General features: G+C 46.9%; 1 long non-coding RNA gene across 1 annotated transcript in view; it reads right to left on the reverse strand.

Annotated features, from left to right (window-relative positions):
• LOC119280500 overlaps nt 1-2,977 on the reverse strand; it is a 7,196-nt gene extending 4,219 nt beyond the window's left edge. Inside the window, exon 1 of the long non-coding RNA XR_005138098.1 lies at nt 2,869-2,977. This is a non-coding gene — a long non-coding RNA (uncharacterized LOC119280500). The remainder of the gene's footprint in view (nt 1-2,868) is intronic.
• Nucleotides 2,978-10,169: the final 7,192 nt, after the last annotated feature.

A 10,169-nucleotide genomic window follows, 5' to 3' on the forward strand; every position in this document is an offset into this window, starting at 1 on the left:
AACTAATTAAAATTTAGATATATGAGATTATTTAAATTAATATAACTAGTTTATTTTTAGTAAATGCTTAGTTGAACTAGTTGAATTAATATAACTAGTTTATTTTTAGTAAGAAAATTTAGGTATATGAGATTAGTTGAACTAGTTGAATTAATAGAACTAGTTTATTTTTAGTAAATGCTTAGTTGAACTAGTTGAATTAATAGAACTAGTTTATTTTTAGCAAGAAAATTTAGGTATATTAGATTATTTGAACTGATTAAAATTTAGGTATATGAGATTGTTTGAATTAATATAACCAGTTTATTTTTAGTAAATGCTTAATTGAATTAGTTGAATTAGTAAGTGTTTAATGTTTCGCCTATATGAACATAGGAAATGTCGTCTCACGACGGAAAAAATTTCATTATGTGCGAATACTGTGAAGACCAGCGCGGCCAGTGCGACAGAAATTTCCTTATTGATGATAGACGATTCAGCATCAAGCTGGATGAGACCTTCGAATTCGATACAGTAAATCACAAAGACAAGTCTGTTTTCATAATTAAGCATGACTTATATATGCTTCATTTGCCTGACTTATAATTTTTAATTTTCACTATTTTACTAGCGCATCCCCTGCCATGCAAGAATTTTTGTCTTGCATAAGATAGGTTTCAATGATATGGAAACTATGGAGGTAAAGAGAGTTTACCTGAAAACTGAGCATGGTTATACTTTCAACGTCAAAGTATACAATGCACACACGTACACCTATTTTGAATGCAAAACTTGGCAAGCACTATGCAAGACTTATGCATTTGAGCCTGGTATGGTTATCACCTTTGATATTCATCCGGAAGATGATATTGAAGGTAATAGAGACATATGGGTCGATGTGCAGACGCCTTCAATTCTACCATTATGTGAGTTCTTCTCAACTATATTTTTGTCTTTGATATTGCTTATTCAAAAATAATTGACAACTAATTTCTATTGACAGCTTATCTCCATTCAAGTAAACATGTCCGGCGCTTGGTAGACAGGACATACTACTGTCCCGGAGCTGAACTAAACTGCAAGGAGATAAGTCATTATGTTTCATGGCTTGAGGATCTTCATACTGTCAAGACAAATTTTCTTCCTGCACTTAGAAATGTTAGTACTCAAAACATGCGACCAATAGTGATGGTATTGAACTACGGTCACATCTATTTAGGAATGATGGTAAGATTTTTACTATTTGTCCTCAGTGCATCTTTTGCATACATAATTTTTTTGCTAAACTTTCATTGCTAAGTATATTAATTAAGTACTATACGATGTTCTTCAATAGGGACTCCCGATGACAGTTGTGCCTTAGGGGATCGAGACTAAAGATCGCATGTCAATTGTTAGCTTACGACCAAGATATCCTGCATTGCACATGAATGCATTCAGGATTTCTAGAAGCGATGCATGCTTAATAGTAAAAGATTGGAGGAAAATTGTTAACGGTCGCAGAGAAGTACTAGGGGGCAGCAATGAGAAGCGCAGCCCACGATTAGGAGACAGGTTCATCTGCATGCTCCAGTATGATGAATCAGGAGAGCTATACATGTTCTATGCTATTTTACCAGAGAGAGAGAGAGTAGCTAGCAGGAGTGATTTAGCTAGTTCATGCTGCTCTTAGTACTTGTCCTTTCATGTCCGTGTTCTTCGTTCTGAACTTAATCTCAAAGAGTGATTTGCTTTTGTGGTGTTATATATGAACGCTTATAATATCATGACAATCATGTTGAACTCGATGATATTTTTGATTCTGGTACAAGTGAATGTTTCTTCTTTAAGCTACTGTTGGTGGTGATTAGATAGCGATAATGACTATGATGATTAAATAGTGATAATGACGACTACGATGATTTTTAGCTAGCTAGCTCTAGAGTATGTTGATGATATGATGCAAGAGTTTTTATATTAATATGATGATGATGATGAGTTATTATATCATTTAATGAAAGAAACCACAGATTAGTTTCAGCTGGATGGATCCTACCTAAGTGATCAACTATATATATGCCATATCCATATATATTATACTTGATCACCTAATTAGGTGATCAAGTATAATATCGATATGGCATATACTTGATCACTTAGCTAGCTAGATCCTCCAGTCGAAACTAATCCGCGGTACTTTCACCTAATGATTTAACAACTCATTATAATGTAAAACAATCACTAAATTAAATTGAAAACACAAAACTAAAGCAAAAATTAAAAAAAACACCCAAACATTTAGTACCGGTTGGTGTTAACAACCGGTACTAAAGCCCTATGCGCACCCGGGCCTGGCTCGTGCCACGTGTTTGCACTTTAGCGCCGGTTCGTGACGAACCGGTACTAAAGGGGGGGGGAACCTTTAGTCCCCACTCTTTAGTGCCGGTTGGCGAACCAGCACTAAAGGCCGTTACGAACCGGCACTAAAGGCCGGCTCTGCACTAGTGACCGCTCTTATTTGTTTTAGCGTCATCTTGGCCATATGTGTGTGCCAATGCACTAAGTGGTTTTTGATTGACTGAAATCCTGTTCAATGTTTAATATATTGTACATAATCACAAGCAAACAAGTGGAGAGATGAACAAATCTATTCCATTCCATCTCTGAAACCAAACACGAAAATGTAACCATTCCGTTCCTTAGAATTGTCTATACCAAACACGAGGACGGAACCGACCCATTCTAGTGGAATGGAACCATGACATGCCATTCCACTTCGTTCCCGAACCAAACACAACCTAAGCACACACTTATCAACCCAAAATGGATTGACCCTACTGCATTTGTATATCAGGAGGTAGCTAGTCCAGAAATAACAACAAAAGATGCAGGCTAAAGAGCACGTCTCACCTGAAGACGATAAAAGAAGAACAGAGAGTAGCAACAGATGATAGAACCAGGAATCTCTTTGGTGCCGAGTGTCCCGAGAGCTTCTCCGGTCAAATTAAATTTCTGTAAATGTCCCGTTCAATTAGAAGAGTATGTGCCACTTTAGTACAAAATTTGTCAAAATAGAACTTAAATATTTAACAAACTGAAAAGATGGAAAAGAAAAACTGGAATTGAAATATATACTATTAAGATTCATTTACATGCAATGCTATTGGAGAAACAACTAATAACTGATCATTATTTTGATCTATCATAACAACTCAATGACCACCTCTTTCTTATTTTGTTCTCTGACCAATGATTTTTATACATCTTCAGTTTGATCAACACTTGAAATGCATATTGATGCTTGTCTAGAACACAAGCCGACTGTGTCAACAACTCAATCCAGAGTTAATCAAAGGTATAATAGTCAAATGGTTCTCTAATGAGGCATAATATATCACTATCCCTGTTTACACAGAAGATGTCCATGATAAGTACAGCAAACTTCGTATGACACTATTTGAACCAAACAGAGCCTCTTATATGTTCTCAGATCAGATTCTTCATTACCTAAAATCTACCAGTGGCCTAATGTAATTCTGACCGAAGGTGTAATAGTCAAATGGTTCTCTGATTGCCTTGTGATAAGGCTGAAACGTAAATGGACTTTGCAAAAGAACACGAAGATTGGTGGAAAAGGTGTGAGGGAGTCCTGGATTAGGGGGTGTCCGGATAGCCGAACTATCACCGTTGGCCAGACTCCCGGACTATAAAGATACGAGATTGAAGACTCCGTCCCGTGTCCGGATGGGACTTTCCTTGGCGTGGAAGACAAGCTTGGCGATACAGATATGTAGATCTCCTACCATTGTAACCGACTCTGTGTAACCCTAACCCTCTCCGGTGTCTATATAAACCAGAGGGATTTAGTCCGTAGGACGAACAACAATCATACCATAGGCTAGCTTCTAGGGTTTAGCCTCTCTAATCTCGTGGTAGATCTACTCTTGTACTACCCATATCATCAATATTAATCAAGCAGGAGTAGGGTTTTACCTCCATCGAGAGGGCCTGAACATGGGTAAAAACACCGTGTCCCTTGTCTCCTGTTACCATCCGCCTAGACGCACAGTTCGGGAACCCCTACCCGAGATCCGCCGGTTTTGACACCGACATTGGTGCTTTCATTGAGAGTTCCTCTGTGTCGTCACCTTTAGGCCCGATGGCTCCTTCGATCATCAACAACAACGTGGTCCAGGGCGAGACTTTTCTCCCCGGACAGATCTTCGTATTTGGCGGCTTTGCACTACGGGCCGATTCACTCGGCCATCTGGAGCAGATCGAAAGCTACGCCCCTGGCCATCAGGTCAGGTTTGGGAATTTAAACTACACGACTGACATCCGCGGAGACTTGATCTTCAATGGATTCGAGCCACAGCCAAGCGCGCCACACTGTCTCGATGGGTATTATCTAGCTCTGCCGCCGAACAGTGCCCTTGAGGCCGCACCAGCGTCCGCTCCGACCCTTAGCTCGGAGCCGACTTCGCCGATCGAGGACGAGTGGCTGGACACCGCCTCGGGGGCTACGATCTCTACGGTGATTGAGCCGAACACCATCCCTGTCCTTTGCAAAGCCCGTGATTCTGAGGTGCCGGACTCCTCTCCGGACTCTGAACCTCCCGCGCCCCTGCCAATCAAATCCGATTGGGCGCCAGTTATGGAGTTCACGGCCGCGAACATCTTTCAACACTCACCCTCTAGCGGCATCCTGAATTCACTAAAGTCTCTCTCTTTATCAGGAGAGCCCTGGCCGGACTATGGTCAGGAAGGTTGGGATGCGGACAACGAAGAAATTCAACGCCCACCCACCACCCACTTCGTAGCCACTATCGATGATTTAACTGACATGCTCGACTTCGACTCTGAAGACATCGACGGTATCGACGACGATGCAGGAGACACCCAAGAACCAGCGCCTACAGGGCACTGGAAGGCCACCTCGTCATATGACATGTACATGGTGGACACCCCAAAAGATGGGAATGGCAATGGAACAGCGGAGGATGACCCCTCCAAGAAACAACCCAAGCGTCGGCGTCAGCGGCGCCGCTCTAAATCCCGCCACAGCAAAAATGGTGATTCCGGCACGGGAGATAATAACACCCCGGACAGTGCCGAAGACAACCCCCTCCAGCAGGATTCAGCACAGGAGGAGGGAGAAGCCAGCCCTCATGATAGAGCGGCAGACAGAGAGGTAGAGGACGATAATTATATGCCTCCCTCCGAAGATGAAGCAAGCCTCAACGACGATGAATTTGTCGTGCCCGAGGATCCCGTCAAATAAGAGCGTTTCAAATGCAGGCTTATGGCCACGGCAAGCAACCTCAAGAAAAAGCAGCAGTAGCTTAGAGCTGACCAAGACTTGCTAGCGGACAGATGGACCGAAGTCCTTGCAGCCGAAGAGTATAAACTCGATCGCCCCTCCAAGAGCTACCCAAAACGCAGGCTGCTACCCCAATTAGAGGAGGAAGCACCCAAACCTACATCACCAGCGCATGACGCGGCTGACTAGCCACCTCGTGGCCGCGACAGAGAGGCCTCTAGGCCCTCCACTAAAACCGCACCCCGGCGTCGCTCGAAAAGTACAAAGCCGCGGGGAAATGCGCCGGACTTGCGAGACATATTGGAGGACAAGGCAAGGCAAATAAGATCGATCTACAGATCACGTGGGCGCCCCACGACACGTGATGACAACCGTCACGCCGGTTACAGCAATTTCGGCCGGGCCAAACACAGTACACAAAGCTCATTTGAGCTGCTCGTGATATAGCCCAATATAGAGGCGCCGCACACCCACTATGCTTCACAGACGAAGTAATGGATCATCAAATCCCCGAGGGTTTCAAACCCGTAAACATTGAATCATACGATGGCACAACAGATCTTGCGGTTTGGATCGAGGACTATCTCCTTCACATCCACATGGCCCGCGGTGATGATCTACACGCCATCAAATACCTCCCACTCAAGCTTAAAGGACCAGCTCGGCATTGGCTCAACAACTTGCCAGCAGAGTCAATTGGTTGTTGGGAAGACCTGGAAGCCACATTCTTTGATAACTTCCAGGGCACATATGTGCGACCACCAGACGCCGATGACCTAAGCCACATAATTCAGCAGCCAGATGAATCAGCCAGACAATTCTGGACACGGTTCTTAACCAAGAAAAATCAAATCGTTGACTGTCCGGATGCAGAGGCCCTTGCAGCCTTCAAACATAACATCCGCGATGAGTGGCTTGCCCGGCACCTAGTACAGGAAAAACCGAAATCCATGGCAGCCCTCACATCACTCATGACCCGCTTCTGCGCGGGAGAGGACATCTGGCTAGCTCGCAGTAACAACCTGACCAAAAACCCTGGTAGTTCGGATACCAAGGACAGCAATGGCAGGTCGCGTCGCAACAAGCACAAGCGCCGCATTAACGGCGATAATACTGAAGATGCAGCAGTCAATGCCGGATTCAGAGGCTCTAAACCCGGTCAGCGAAAAAAGCCGTTCAAAAAAAATACTCAGGGCCCGTCCAATTTGGACCGCATACTCGATCGCTTGTGCCAAATACATGGCACCCCCGAAAAACCAGCCAACCACACCTACAGGGATTGTTGGGTATTCAAGCAGGCAGGCAAGTTAAGTGCCGAACACAACGACAAGGGGCTGCATAGCAATGATGAGGAGGAGCCCCGGCCGCCGAACAATAGAGGACAGAAGGGCTTTCCCCCACAAGTGCGGACAGTGAACATGATATACGCAACCCACATACCCAAAAGGGAGCGGAAGCGTGCACTAAGGGACGTATACACGATGGAGCCAGTCGCCCCAAAGTTCAACCCGTGGTCCTCCTGCCCGATCACTTTTGATCGAAGGGACCACCCCACTAGCATCTGCCACGGCGGATTCACCGCATTGGTTCTTGACCCAATCATTGATGGATTTCACCTCACTAGAGTCCTGATGGACGGCGGCAGCAGCCTGAACCTGCTTTACCAAGATACAGTGTGCAAAATGGGCATAGACCCCTCAAGGATTAAACCCACAAAAACGACCTTTAAAGGCGTCATACTAGGTGTAGAGGCCAATTGTACAGGCTCAATTACACTTCAAGTGGCCTTCGGATCCCCGGATAACTTCCGAAGCAAGGAATTAATCTTCGACATAGTCCCGTTCCGCAACGGCTATCACGCACTACTCGGATGAACCGCATTTGCAAAGTTCAATGTGGTGCCGCACTACGCATACCTCAAGATCAAGATGCCAGGCCCTCGAGGAGTAATCACGGTCAATGGAAACACTGAACGCTCTCTCCGGACGGAGGAGCACACAGCGGCCCTCGCGGCGGAAGTACAAAGCAGCCTACTAAGGCAATTCTCGAGTCCGACTACTAAACGTTCGGACACCGTCAAGCGCGCCCGGAGTAACCTATAACAAGACCGCCTGGCACGTTCCAAGCACGCATAGCAATGCGGCCCCAACCCCAGCCCTCGCAAAATCGAGAGACCAGTACCACGCGTATATAACTACGCTCTGGAGATACCATGGGCATAGGGGAAGGGGCACAATCACGGCATGCCCAGAATGCGGCTCAACCGCACAAGAGGCTCCCAATTGTGCCATTCTTTTTTTCTTCTTATTCGCAGGACTCCATTTTCCAGAAGCCCTGTCCGGCAGTAGAAACGCCGAACCCATGATGCAACAACCAGGGAAGCAGAAAAACTACGTCGAGTGTCCAGGTGGTCTATATTACGAGCAGTATACCTGTTTTACATACCATCCCGTAGCTTACCCCTGGAGGGGGACATGTTAAATAGTCCCATCCCTTGCTTATCGCACTATCTGTATCGTTCTGCTTTCATTGCAGTATCTTTTGAATAAACAATACATAGCTTCTGCTTATTATTGCATTCCTTTTTTCTTTTATAAATGTTCATCTACGAAATGTTGCACCCGTACAACTTGGTACGGTCAATACACCAGGGGCTTTATGAGTACCTTATGTTAAGTACCCCAAAACATGGTGTGATAAGTCCGAACACTTTCACAAGTGCGGCACCCCGAACTTATAGCATTATATGAATCGGCTCCGAATCATATCTTGGGTCAGTAGGTGGGTTTGCCCGGCTCCCATGTTTTGGTACCTTATGTTCCGTTATATCGGCTAAGGTAGCGTTGGGAGAACCACTGCGATTGTGCCCCGGTTGAGCTGGGTTGAGCACCTCAGTGGAGAAAGCTAAAACTGACCGTCATGATAAGGCGAGAGCCGGTCGCTGTTCGAGAGGTTTTTTCGGGTCCCTAAAGACTCATGCCGCTTAGAGCGAGGAGTCGACATTGTCCGGACAAGGCGTGGATAGCGCCCCGAACTCGGTCTTCTGAATACCAGGGGCTTCGCCGAAATTTAAAATTATAGAATTCTATGGCTAAGTGAGAGTGTTCAAGCATTATAGTCCGGTTGCCTCGTTCGTTGTGTTGAACGCCTCCCTCGAAAGGACCCAAGAATGGGAACAAGAGCGCTCAAGTTTATCCCGAACACCCCAGCACTCGTGGCATGGGGGCTGAAGCCAACGACTCGACATCTCTCAAATTTGATAAATGGCCGCACAAAAGGTAATATTTTAAATTAACAAGCATTGCGTAACGCATATGAACAAAGTTTCCAGCGTACAGGATAACAAATGCGAGTCTACTCAAAAATTACATCTTTGGAGCATTCACCCGCTATAATACGGGCACCCTTCAGGACGCCCTTATAGTACATCTCGGGCTTGCGATACTCCTTGCCCGGCGGTGGCGTGTCCGTCACAAGCTTCTCAGCGTCCATCTTGCCCCAGTGCACTTTAGCACGGGCAAGGGCCCGACGGGCACCTTCAATGCAGGCGGAGTGCTTGATGACTTCAATCCATGGACAGGCGTCCACCAGCCGCCGCACCAGACCGAAGTAGCTCCCAGGCACGGCTTCCTTAGGCCACAGCCGAACTATGAGGCCCTTCATGGCCTGTTCGGCCACCTTGTGGAGCTCGACCAGCTGCTTTAGCTGGTCGCTCAGGGGCACCGGATGTCCGGCCTCAGCATATTGATACCAGAACACCTTTTCCGTCGAGCTCCCCTCCTCGCTCGGTAGAACGCGGCAGCATCAGACACACTACGGGGCAGATCGGCGAACGCTCCTGGAGAGCTCCGGATTCGGGTAAGTAACAGATAATTCACTTTTATATGCTTGCTTTGCATAAAGAATGCCTTACCCGCCGCTATCTTCTTTATCGGCTCGATCTCCTGGAGGGCCTTCTGGGCTTCGGCCTTAGCGGCTTTGGCACTCTCAAGAGCCAAGGCAAGCTCGGACTCTCGAGTCTTCGGGTCACGCTCCAAACTCTCGTGTTTTTCCATGAGAGCCTGGAGCTCTTGCCACACCTACGCCACCCGCGCCTCCTACTTCTCTCGCTCGGTGCGCTCCAAGGCCGCACTATTTTCGGCCTTGGACACCGCTTCCTTCAGGGTCGCCACCTTGTTCGTGGCCCCTGCAATACCCACGTTATTCCTGTCATTTTTTTGCAACCAAATCCTTTCCATAAGGTATTACTTACCTTCTTTGTCCTCGAGCTGCCTCTTGGTAAGGCCGAGCTCGTTCTCGGACTGCTCGGGGCTCTCCTTCAATGCATTGACCTCCGCAGTCAGTGCGGCAGAGGTCAGTAGCGCAGCCTGCATTCCCATATTGACATATTTATGTTAGACTCCTACGTATATCTTTTAAGATCCTCAACTTGGCTTTTCTTTCCGAACACCAAACTGAGCATCAGGGGCTACTGTCTATGCGGTAATATTCTTACATATCTTGAAAACTTACCTCAAAGCCTGTTAGAAGGCTGGTACAGGCTTCAGTCAGCCCGCTCTTGGCGGACTAAACTTTCTGGATCACTGCACTCATAACAGTGCGGTGCGCCTCATCGATGGAGGCGCCGTCAAGCGCCTCCAGCAAATTATCCGGCGCCTCCGGTTGGACGGAGGCCAGCGGCGTCGCAGTCTTGCCCTTCTTACGAAGGGGCTGCCTGCAGGACTCCGGAACCACTGAAGGTTCCGGTACGGAGTCCGGCACAGGGCCGGACTTAGAGCCCTCTGGGGTTTTGCCCCCTTTGCGCCCAGAGTCCGGGAGGTCGCCTTGCGGCGCCTCCAGGACCACCTCCTCCTGGTTGGGCCCCTTTTGGGACTCCACTGCGGTGTCTTCT

The sequence above is a fragment of the Triticum dicoccoides genome, chromosome 3B (genome assembly GCF_002162155.2).
Source record: "Triticum dicoccoides isolate Atlit2015 ecotype Zavitan chromosome 3B, WEW_v2.0, whole genome shotgun sequence".
In the NCBI taxonomy this organism is placed as follows: Eukaryota; Viridiplantae; Streptophyta; class Magnoliopsida; order Poales; family Poaceae; genus Triticum; species Triticum dicoccoides.